A 13,154-nucleotide genomic window follows, 5' to 3' on the forward strand; every position below is an offset into this window, starting at 1 on the left:
TAACTTGTGACTGGGAAATTCCACAAAGCATGAAAATTTGTAAGGAATATAACAAATTGTACACAGAGGACTCCATCATAATTGAATGATAAAGGAAAAGACAAGCCACCACAGGGGAATGGAGGGAAACACTATTATGACTCTGTATCCTGGCAGATAGAGAAGCTAGCGGGAGAAAATATCTTTGCCGGGCCCTGATGAATCCAGAGGCATATACCTAGTCGACATGTTTGGATCAGTCAGATAAAGAGACCGTCAGGAAACAAAGCTCCCGCCGAAGCTGACAAAAGACACATTCGTTCAGTTCTGATGTGGCACCAGGAAGCTGACAGTTATTGAAATGGTTTGCTTTGCATGAAAAGCCGGCGTTCTCTCATTCATGTTATTTGGTTACTCAGAATCTCCTGCGCCTTTGTTGCCGCGGGCCTGGTTTTACGATAGCAAATTCATCCCAGGCTGCCCGGACACTACACTGCGGAGGTGATGGTCGACACAATGGCAAAGCAAATGATTATCAGACTATCTCTATCTCGTGGCTGCCCCACTTCTCCATGCGGCACACAGGTAAGTCTGATGACACTGATGGCTCACTCAGATCATCAATGCCATCCTGTTTTTCAACTCTGTTGTAGTTGATGTAATGTTCAGCAGCATCTAATTTGTTCCTGCTTTCACCACATTTTTTTCAAACCAATTTTAGCTTCACAATGGAATGATAAATTTGTGTCAGCGGGCAGACAATGAAGAGACAGCTTTGAGGAAAAATGATTTCTACAGACATTATGCAGCGCCAGATGCCTTGGTGTTCATTGTGTCTGTGCCTCTTTAATTTGGCTGCTAAACCTCGCTGGAGCATAATGCAAAGCTGCTCACTTCTCTGAAAGCAAATCCTTGACACATTTTTTTTCTCTAAAAAAAAACGGTGCCGATATGAATCATTCTGGTGTAGAATCAACATCACTGGTGCCGGGTCTGCCTACTTTTTCTTTCACGTCAGTCGTGTTCAATGGTGAGAGCTGAATAACGAAAAATGAAAATTCCCTCATTATCTACTCACCACTTTACCAAAGGAGGGGTTTGAGTCCACAGAACACTTTTGGAGTTTCAGGTGTAAACAGTGTTGCAGCCAAATCCAATACAATTGAGGTAAATGCTGACCACTTCTTTGTATAACCTATAAAAACAACATAAAAAAATGATGAAATGCCTCCACACTGCTCCTGTGGTGTCAACCAAGTATCTGTAAGACCCAACATTCATATTTTTTTAGGTCATGTTTTAAGCCTGAATATCCTCTGTTATCCTCCTGGAGCTGAGTTCACACCGCACACACTGTTTACCCCTGAAACTCCAAAATGGTTTTGTGGACTTAAACACTTCACCCACCCCTCCATCGGCATAGTGTTGAGTAGATAATGAGGGAATTCAAATTTTTCTGTCAACTATCCCTAAGAACTACCAAAAACTGGTGCCCATGGACATGATGGCAAAAATAAGGAAAACGGGACTGGGTGGAGTTAAGCCTCGATCTGATAGAATACATTCAAATCCAAAGTTTTTCTAACTGGAGGTCAGTTATGGCTGTATAGTCTCGTAAAGATAATACCTTCCAATTAAGTTATATCTGTGTGACACCAAGATTTCACAAAAACTACGACACAGATTTCCAAGAAAGTTGGCCCAAGGTAGCTCTATTTGTAGGGAGAGACTTTGGACCTTCATCTTAGACGGCTCACTCCACCACATCAACGAAACACCAAATGAGGGAATAAGGTTTGGAAGACTGATATTCATCCCTCCAGTGAACATCAGCGACTTGCACAATATAATTGACGTGGCCCAACGCTGTGATATTGGTTCCTCCTTTAATTTGTCTCTTGCTCTTATTTTTTGAATTTCATCCGGTATGTGCAGCTGCTGTCCCTGCACAATTTGAAATGGTGATTTGAATCAAATGAAATATCCACAACTAACTATTAGACACACATGTAACACGTAGGCGTGAATAAGTTTGAGCAACAGCATTTTTTTACAAGGTGTTATCTATCCCCAGTATTCAAATGCCGGTGTAATGAGCTGCTTCATTGCTTTTCACACCATGGTTCTCTTCGTTGCCATGGTCATGGAATGGACATGTGTTTAAAAACCAGGCACTTACATGAGTGCAGTGTTCACCCTGAGTTTGACCACTTACCTTCACCTTCACATGAGTGCTTTTTTGTTTTTTATAGTCCGGCTCAATGGAGGGTTTGTTATGTGTGATTGTGTCCCTGCCCTGTTGGACCGTGCTGTTGTCGTGATGCCGGCACATCCCCAGAACTAAGCCATCACAATAATTAGTAAACCGTTAAAATAACCAATAACAATCATGTGCCTCGCGGTGCAACCTTTAACTGTTCCGACGCCCGTCCCTGGGGTTTGTGGGATCAGAGCTTGTTGTGATGAGGTATTGAGCTGGGTGCGGGGAAGGGAGGGGGGGGGTGTATTGTCTTTGAAGAGGCACAGCAAATAAAGTGTTATACCAGCTAAGAATCTCTTATTCTTCCTGTGTCTCATCCGCATGTAATCCAACACGATGCTGTGAGGGATGTTTCACGGAGCTCAGGGGAGCGCTGATCCATCTCGGTGCTAATTAGAGACGTCTCAGTTTTATTGGCGTAAGAAGGAGCGGATACTGTTCATAACGTCAGCTCGGGGGCCGGCGTACGTGCTCGGGGATCTATTCCTCATCAAATTTCCGATAACTAAATATAGCGATAACACTCCTGCGGCCAGTGTTAATGACATTAATGGGTGCAACAGCGATATATCAGCGCAGCACCTATAATAACAGTAAAGATTGTCCTCGGGGGGTGTTTCAACATTTATGCAGCAGTTACCGGTGCATGTGTTCTGAATGAATTTTTTCCTTAAAACCATGTGCGTGGCAACCATCTGCATTGTGAACACGTCTGCGGCAATTACAGTGCTTGGGTGACCCCACAGCACTTGTTGATTAAATAGAGTGATGCCTCATACTTATTCTAAACATTTTATTTTCCATTTCAGCTTTTTGCATAACTTGTTGCTACACCATCTGATAGAAATTGATTTTTGATAGTATTTCCTGTTCTAATCCCTGCGGTAATTTGCTTTTTTAAAGATGTGTTTAATTCTGACTTAAACGCTAAAAAGTTTCAGAGAGGCATCTTTACCTCACCCACGCTCAGAGTAGTCTGACGGGAGAATACTAAAAAAACATCTGTCTTTGTGTTGCAACGACTGAATTGAAAAAAAAATTCATTCATCTAATTAAATAAATCCAAACATTTCATAAAGAGGCTGAAAAAGGAGCAGCAGTTTTGGACAGTTTGTTGAAACTGCTGCAACATAAGCGCATAAAACTTTTCAAGTAATTACCCCAAATTTATCTCCGTTATAGCAGTCAACACTATGCATATAGTATAAATAGGAGAATGTGTCATTCCATGCAACAGATGTTTATGAACTTGGATGGATGGATAGAATTAAGACTTTGACAGTGTAGGTTGTATAAGCTGCTGTTTGGTTTTATTCTGGTCACATCTCACAGTATAGACTAAGCAAAGTTCCAGAGAGTTCTCAGGCTTCACTCAAAAGGATTCCAGCACACGGCAGAGAGGAGGCTTCTGTGAATCAACACTTCTAAAAGGTGTGGGCTGTACTATACCAGCAGAAGTATATAAATAATTCCAGTACTGCGTGTGTCTTGTTTGTCGTTTGATGGCTTGATGAATGCATCAGATGGATTTGCTATTGCTGGATGTGAGGTGCATCCATAAAAAAAGCATTCATTGTGTATATCACGCATATATTGAAAGATCACTGCGGCATTGCATTGAGGAAAACAAATTACATGAACAGATGAAACCTTTCTTGATAGTTGGCACATTTGCAAATTACATTTTCTTTTTGCCAACACCCTTCCTCCTTCGCGTTTTGGAAGACTCCATATTAGAGCGATTTGCATTCACATCTGTAATTCTCTCTCCGACATGTAATTCTGACAAGTCCTTTTGTTATATGAAACGATTAAATGAAATTAAAGTACAAAGCTGTTGATGAAATCAATGGTTTCCAGTAGGTCTGTGTAATGATATTTCTTTCCCAGAGAATCGATGAGCTCCATTCCCCTGGTGGACTGTGTAATTACAAAACCCTCATTATATTATGAAACTATACAGCATATGGTGTGAGGAGGAGATTCTTTTGATGTGCTCTTGTAATGACTGCAGCAAGAAACAAAAAAAAGAGAAAGAGAGACTTGCCTGCTTGTACTTCATTTAAATCTCTTGAAAGAAATCAAAGGTTCGAAGGCGAGATTTTCTGTTTTCAGCTCCCGACTCCTCTGAAGCGACTCGGCCTGGGAGTCCAGGAATGACCCTGGAAATGTGTTTAGACACGCCAAGGCCGGTGGTGTCACAGACTTTTTATTCACGAAGAATGTTAATCATTTCGCCAAAAGATCCCTGTGGTACAGGGCTTGATGTTAGAGGGAAGCGCTCACTCGTCGTAGAACATGAGAGAGAAGCTTTCTGCATCTGAAACAAACCCTCGATTACACCATCACCTCTGGTGTGGAAACATTTTTCTTTTTCATGTAATTTCCCAAAAGAGAAGCCTTTCCTTTAAAAACGAGTAGTGTCAGCATTGCAACTAGAAAAGCAGGGGAAATCCTCAGCAGTAATCTGGCTTTACCGCTTGGTAAACTGTGGGTTGAGATCCACATTGACTTACAGGCTTGTTGCTGGTGGGTCCCTTTACGACAAGGATATGAAATTTTTTAATAAGCCTGTTTCGCGGAGCAATGAAAGCTAATTTCTCTCTGGGGTCTTCAGCTAAAAAACATTTAAGAACCTCTCATCTGAACTTGAGCATTATGTGTAATATTGAGAAACGTGTTGGTGATGATCTGATGAAGCAGGTTTTCATTCATTGGACAATTTATTTATTTCTTACAGTTCTTTGTAGGCTCGGTATTTAAACCCGGCAGCATCTGAAAGAGCAACTAATGTGTTTCTGTAGAAATGCAGGGAATATTTACACTTCACTTTCTCCAAATCATGATTTGTAATGACGTCATACTCTCAACTCTTACACTGAAAGAGCTGCTTAAATGTTACACACCAACATTTCTATGAAAAATATTTCTGTTTTGCGTCGCCAGCTTTTTCTTACATCATCAGCTACCCCATGCAATGTATTCTGGGATATGTTGGCCCAATAACGAGCACCTTATTGGATCTTGTGTCAGCTTAGTTGCACGGCTGTGACGCAATCAGTCTTCAAATGCACCACTGAATTGGAACACAGCTATAGACTGTTTATAAAACTGGGGAACGTTGTTCCTCCCCAAAAGTTAAGCCAAATCAACTTGATCGCCACCTGGTGGCTGGTTGCAATATAGCTCATAAACCCTGCCTTCCTGTTAGTGGATGAGACATGGGACCTAGTCATTTGATGTTCTGACATATAGTAGCTTTAATTTAACAGTCTAACCTCTAATGTAGAAAATTGTAAAATAAAGTGACAGCGTTTCTGTGATGAATCATCAACTAGTAAACCTGGAACCCTTTCTGGGGAAGCAGGCTGCACCAATTCCCTTTAGTGGGCAAACCAAAACATACAAGTCCTCATCCACAGGGTTCTTTCATTATTTCAATGAATAAAGAACAAGGACCCAGAAGGGGTCAATGTCAGAGTAACAGATAGGACTCTTGCTCTGAAAGGCAGGGTGTGGAAAACAACAGCAACAATTCACACATTTTAACAAGAAACTACAAAGAAGGGATACATGGCTGTGCGCATCAAAGTAAATTGACCATTTTACCTGCTGTTTTACATCAAAACGTTTCACTTCTGGACGCTGCGTGATTTCACCCACTGTGACAATGGGAGTCTGGACATGCTTTCTTTTTTGAAGTGCTGAAATCCAACTTTAGCTGTTGATTTGGTAACTTCAGCTTACTCTCCGAAGGGACGACTCTGTAAAGAGCCCTTGTCAGTACGTGGAAATCACTCTCACAAACCTTTCATCTTATTGACTGTTCTCGGTGGTCCTGGGAAGTTCAGTGGGCAAATTTGCAATTTGGACGAGCAGTATCTTAAATATTTATAAAAACTGAATACATAGGTGACTACTGCTCTAATATCAAACTGAGACACAGACTCACTGCACAGGTGCTGACCTATGTCATGGCAACAACCTTTAAATACAAAATTCAAACGTATAGAATTCACAAACTTAAACGTAAAAAGCTAATTCAGTTTCATTTAATGAAAAACACATAACTGAAAACCTTCAGTTGTGGCAGAACCACAACTAGCAAGCGTTGCCAGCTGAATCAACGCCTCTGACACCATATCAACAAAACCTAATTCAACACAATAAGCTTTATAACAGGAGACCTTACTGCAGGGCTGCTGCAGATAACTTGATTCCTTTAAGACTATTCCCTCAGCACTTTGTTCGATAATTAAAAGCAGTAAGAAAATGAAGCACATATTTATTGATGTATATACACTACAACTGTTTGGAATGGGGAGCACTGTCACATGTGAATTAGTGTCCTCTTTTTCAGATTTAATGTTTTTGATATTATGATATGTGGGATATGGTGTGTACCTGGATCACAACAGTATCAGGGCTGTTGTTCTGAAGATAAATTACCTTTTCTGCCTTTTCAGACAATTTTTATTTGTTTATTTGAAGATTAGATTTTGTTTAGGTTTTCCATTGGATAAATAAAATGATTATCTTGTATGCATTTATTAAGATACCTTAATTAGTAAAATATATTGAAATAAATCAGCCTTTAACCTAATATAAACAGCCCCAGTGATAGTTCAGTAGCTTTGGTCCTAACATACATCAGCTGCCTGTTATTTCTACTTGCAGCAAATTTGGGATAATTTATAGATGGACTGTATGTGATGGGCAACTGAGGCTACATCCACATTATTACGTTATTATGTGGGTTTTAACTGAAAGAGAGCCAAAACGCTTAAATATGTACAGATCCTTTCATCTTGAAAACGACTTTCTCAAATGACAACGAATCTATATGGACGTAGCCTGAAACCCATAGAGCCACACTGCTAGCAGGGCTTAAAAACTGTTCACCGTGTGGAAACTTAAAGTGTTAAAAAGACACAAGGTTTTGGTTACACAACCATAGTTTATTACTGATATCATCACTTACACAGACAAAAGAAGTGTTCAGCGATACCTACTTAAAGGTGATCAGCAAATCATACTTGAGTAACTAGTTGAAAACCGTTTTGGGATCGTTGTTATGGAATCCGAACTCGAGCTGTGACTTAAAAACACAAAATCTGATAAAAGTGGCAGGAAATGGCAGAGTGATTTTCAGAGAAAACATGAACCAAGAGCGGATCCAACTTTCTGACCGTTAACAGCTTGTTGGTCTGATCAGTTTGTGCTGTAACTGAGAATTTGGTCAGTGAAATCAGATTTGGCTCTTCAAGCCTGAAATTCCTGAACTGCCAGACCTTGTACTAGGGTTCGGCCGGACGTTCAGGGTGATCGTGTTGTTCTCATTATACTTTAAACAAGCCAAGTTATCCATCCAAGCGGAAGCATCCAAAATACGCTAATGAACAGAAATGTGCTATAACATTTAGTCGATACTAGATATCAAACAAAAGCCTGGTACACTACTAAGTCGCTCAACGACTCAACTGGTAGTGAGAGTGAAGAGCGCTCACACTGCAGCAACTTCTGGAGACTGAAATGTCCTAGAAAAAAACTGCAAACAGACCCTCTTCCCCAAAAAAGAATCATGGACCGTTCATCTTATAAGCAAAATTTGAAGGATTCCTGTTGACTGAGATTTGCAGCTCTTTTATAGCACTCGTGTACTTCAGCTGTCCTTGTGCGGTACATTGATGAATGTGGTTTTTTGTTTGAGAATCACCCTGAATATCTGCTGCCTCGCCACATGTTTTCATCTTCATTTGAAAATACAGTTTGCTGGATATGAAAGTCATAACTGACTGATGAAACAAAATCACAATCTGTATGAAGATTTGCTTTCAACAAACCAACTGCTGTTCACCCCCGTCAACTTGTGATGGAAATTCCCCTATAAAGAACTTAGTAATCTACAAATTAACACATAAGCAAAGTTCACCTTTTGTATTCCACTACGAGCAGTTACAATGTCAGAGAATAAATCCTGTTGTCCGTTAAGGCTAGTCCTCCAAAAAGAAGTGTTGAATGATCAGTACTTTTTTAGAATCTACTCCTCTGTTTCATGTCCATTGAGTTCAAGAAGAAGCATTCAGAGTTTTCCAAGGATTAACTGCAGTCCAGAAGAAAGAGTCTCTATATACACAAAGGTCCTCAGCATTATTCATTTCTCCTCCGATGATCCACCAGAGACCAGAACCGTTGATTCACCTGTGAAAGAAGAGACTGGTGTTAAAAGGAAATCAAAGCTGCGACAGTAAACCCGACCCATCTTATATAAAATGTACCTAATAAATATATATGTATTTTGTTTGAATAACACATCACATTTTCTGATATATTCTACAGATATGTATATCAGTGGTACAACACAAGGATATAAAAGAATAGATAGATACCTTGGATCATCATTACATGAATACAACTCAACATTATCAACAAAAACATCCAAAGTGTGAGACTCCCGTCAACACTGATTGAATGTCAAAGATGTTGTCAAATCAACTACAAAATAAGATCCATTATTCAACAGTGAGACTTCTTTTCACTCTTGCAGTTTATTTTTTGAGTGGAAAAATGTGACTAAAGATTTGATATGTTTTTGCCACTTTCACTCAGTGGAAAAAATCCATCAACACAGCACTGATATCACTTTCGGTCTTTATACAGATTTAACGGATACGGACCAACATTAGCATTTATTAGAAGTTGTGTTTCTGGTCACCTGACCAATGATAGTCCAATATTCAATCTCCTTTTTGCTACTTTTTTGTTCTCTACCAGCTACTGAGGAAACTCTTTAGTAGCTAACCTGCTTACACTTAAACGAAAAGGAGTAAGGCTTTTCAAAGTGAACAAAAAAATGTTTATTTCGGTTTCTCTCACACTTCAAGTAATGTTAACATATTATATTTAGTAATTTTATCCATTGACAAGATAAAACCATTGTGTGTGCATACTTAAGGTTCATCCTCTGGGTACCATGTAAGGCTGTTCATTAGCACATGATGCTAGCTGTAAAATGGAAAAATTTGCCATGGAATGAATTCATCATCTTCAAAAGACAACGATTCTGGTTAAATTCTGTGAAGATTTTGTTTTGTATTTGAGAGGAATCTAATCAGCTCATTAAAAAGAAGCAAACATCTGATTCTTCACAAAATCTACACAGGTCAAAGTCAGTCAAACACCTGTGGGATTCTTTCAGATTCCAGTATCTAATAAAAGGCTTCTATTGGCCTGAACTAGCATATTGATTGATTTGTTATAATATTGTATTTGGGATAAAGGAGGCTGCAGTCTGGGTTTGTGTTCCACACTGATGTTTCTCTCTCTGAGTTCGATGCTGTCAGACACTCTGAAGACCTCCATTCTCCTTGAGATTAAATTGCCTGTCATGAAACTCAGTGGCTGACTGGCAGCTCCTCTGCTCCTCTAAAAAGTACATTCTGGAAAAGACTCTCGAGGAACATAACATAACAACCTTCATAACGACGTCCCCTATCGATTCCGACTGTCAGACGCCATGTATGTTTGACGGACTGAGGGAAGCCGGCACCGAACTTGTAAGGCTCCATTATCGCCGCTGAACTTTTGATGGGCAACAGACAGCCCCGACAGTCTGGTTAGATTAATTCGAAAATGGCTAATTTGATAGTGAACTCGGCAGAGCAGAGGCGCGGCACTCAATTATGCCGGAAAGCAAAACAATCCAAAAGCCATCAGGCCATCACTTGACAAGAAAACCTGCATAATCATATCAAACACAGGGTAAAGAGTTTCCATAAATTCAGTTTGTGGGTAGCTGAACATTCTGCAAGGAATTTCCCCCTTTGCAGAGTCTTTAACTTTCCGGGCCGTCACTGTGATTAATGTGCCACTAATTTGAGAATAATTCCACACTGAAACAACAATGAGCCTAGCGGGTTGTTGTCAGAAGAGAAAACGTCCCTTGCGTCTTCAGAGATGGATATACACCGGGTCTCACTTTGTGTGTGTGTGTGGGGGGGGGGGGTGTCATTAGTAGTATTTGAGTGACTGAAACAATGCTAAAAATGCTGACAGGAAATGTTCAGCGGGTATGGCGTTGGTTTAATTGGTGGCTGAAAAGTGCTAATTTAACTGGCAAAGGATTCTTTTCCATTTAGAGCGTGAAGTAAGGTTGGCTGAAAGATTTAACACAGCAGGTGCACGGGCTTGTGTACGTATAATTCAGCCGTGTAATTGGCACACTGCAGTGTCCTTCTCCGCAATATGTTTTGTGTTGTAACTACCAGGACTGGGATTCTCACAAAACGGCCATTTTAAAGCTGCTCTAGGCAAGACTTTTCATCAGCAAAAACAGAAAGCCAGGACAAGGCCAACCCACCTCCACCCAAATTAACTTTGACCGTCGGAGCAAATTGGGGATTATCAGCATAAATCAAAACTCAATCAATGGGTGTTATTGAGACAAATTCTTCGAAGAGGTGTTGCTCCGCATCAATTTGAACGGTAGCTTAGGAATTAAGAGAAGGGCGGATGGATGGGAGGAGAAAATATTCAGTATTCATCTGTCATCCACACCTAAAACAAAAACCTGCATCTGATACAAACGCACAGAGAAGCAAACTGAGCTCTGAGAGGCGCTGGCTGACTCTGGCTGTTTGCTCTAAATATTCACAGAACAAGAACACCTTCACTGCCCCAAGTGGCAACAAGAGTTCACACTCCTTTTTTTTTCTCTCACAGATTCACTTGCCAGAATGTCTGCAACATGACACCATTTGGCTAAAGAAGCAGATTGAATAACGAATGGTTCTCACATCAAAGCTTTTTTCTCTTTTTTTAATCTTTTTAAGTAGTTCGGAGCGATTGTTATTATTTTTACCCAGTTCTGACTGAAGCTTCACAGCGTAAAATGACAGCAACAACATCGATTCTGCTGTTGTGTTGTTTAGTGTGATAATTCCAATGCAGTATCTCTGGCCAGAGATTAAAAAAAGAAACATTTATCTGAAAGACCAGAGTCAATTTCATGTTGTGTGGTTCAGTGACACAGACTCTTCTGTAGAGAAATGGTGTAACTGTTAGTGTATTGAAAGTTTCAGGAGTTCAAAAGTCTTGAAAATAGACTGTAAAGCTGCTTTCAGATATGCACTGAACTCTGGAAATGCTCCACAGTTTTTATGTGTGAACGCATATACCCAAGTTAGAGCCTCCGGACTTTCTGCAGACTCTCTCCGCCTGGCCCCATGTCAGCTGATCGTACATGGGTCAAACCAAAGATTTATAGCACACGTCAAATACATTTTTCTCATAGATTATTTCTGCCCTTTTAGGTAGTTATCACACTGATGTATATTCAAGTTATTTTCTCAGTTAGTTTAGTTTGAATTTGTTATTTGATGATATTTAACGTCACGATTAACACTGGCTCGCAATTGGTTGAGCACTCGTATCAGACCTTGTTACCACAGTTCCATCACCCAATAACTAAAGGCGGACTCCTATCTCCTCCTATCTGGGAGATTTGGGCTGCATTTCTGCATTGTGGGAGGAAGCAGCTATGTTATGGCTGCCTTTAAATGCTAAAAGTTTGCTGACTTTTAAATCTTTTGTACTTGTCACAGATAAATATCTTGATAGTTTACAAATAACAAGCTACTGACCTGGGAGCATCTGTAAAATGAGCTTCACTTGTAGTAGCTGTTTTCCTAATCATATGAGATCTTTTTCTGCTGCTCATGACATTGTTCAGTATGTAGCTACAAATTCTGCACATTGATATGTTTTTTAACTGTCAGCAAAGAAAAGATTGAAGATCTTTGAGTTTTGAGGATGTTGAAAATTAGGCCAAGTTGAGCAGGATGCTGAGGACTTGATTCATCAAGTTAATGTAATTCTGGACTCAGTTTTGACAAAATAACACTGAACAGCAACTCTAACTTCTATAATGAAATCTTCTCAGATGAATTTAATCTAAACATTCTGCAATGGTGAGAAGGAGACATTTCTGTGTGTTGCAGCGTCAGTTTGTTATTGTTGGATTACATGAAATCCACTGAGAGTGGAATTTCAAAATGTCAGAATCTGGCAGGTCCCATTGGGGCCAGCCACTGTGGCAGAGACAGCTCTGTCCCCAGGTCAGGAACAATGACACAAATGAATGATCTGAAAGCACAATTCTTCTCTTGGGTCGTCACTCCCCCCCCCCCCCCCCCTTCTATTGAAGTAATCTGCACGATGCTTATAAACACCTCACTTAAAAAATCATCCTGTGTGCAGAACAAAAACTTTTGTGAGAATTGTTTTTCTCCTTCAAACTAAGAGACACTCTCGACTTCCTTCTGCTCAAACTGCACCGTGAGTCTGCAGGGTGAGCAGGGACTGAACAGGGAAGTTCAAACAACATGTGGTAAACAGCGGTGCACTTACTACCATTAGATTTGTATTCAGTCTCATCCCTCTGATATAAAGCAACACGCACTCCAACCCCGTGTGCAGTCTATTCAGGTCACCTTCCAGGATTTGTGTTTACAAATCCAAAAAGACACAGTTTTAAATGTTAGCTCTCGCCGCCATTCAGATGCCGCACGTGTACAAAAGCTAACACCGAAGCTCAGCTTGCATGGCACACACTGTTCATCACTTGGAGATTTGCTCCAAAGTGAAAAAATCTATTCCCCACTGTGTCCTGGGCTTTGTAGTGGCCTGCATTGTTTACTCTTTGAATTCTCAAGGTGCTTTCAGTCCGTTTGAATGCATTTTTGATACAGAGCGATGGAGGTCAGTATAGCTGGGGGTTCCAGGTTTATGTTGTGCTGTTCTCCCAAAAGAGGGGAAGAAGAAAGCGTGACCGGGGGGGTCACTGCTTCAGGCAGCCTGCAGAAAGACTGGAAACTCAGGAAACTTGTTTCTCTGGCTGAGTTCAAAGGTGCGCGAG

The 13,154-nt window shown here is 40.4% G+C and overlaps 1 protein-coding gene across 1 annotated transcript in view; it reads right to left on the minus strand.

Annotated features, from left to right (window-relative positions):
* Positions 1 to 7,176: 7,176 nt before the first annotated feature.
* The window catches only part of LOC133008668 (chemokine-like protein TAFA-2), a 51,031-nt gene continuing 45,053 nt past the window's right edge, over positions 7,177 to 13,154 (minus strand). The window contains exon 6 of the mRNA XM_061075928.1: positions 7,177 to 8,440. The gene's annotated coding sequence lies outside the window, so the exon portion shown is untranslated. The remainder of the gene's footprint in view (positions 8,441 to 13,154) is intronic.

The sequence above is a fragment of the Limanda limanda genome, chromosome 1 (genome assembly GCF_963576545.1).
Source record: "Limanda limanda chromosome 1, fLimLim1.1, whole genome shotgun sequence".
NCBI classification, from domain to species: Eukaryota; Metazoa; Chordata; class Actinopteri; order Pleuronectiformes; family Pleuronectidae; genus Limanda; species Limanda limanda.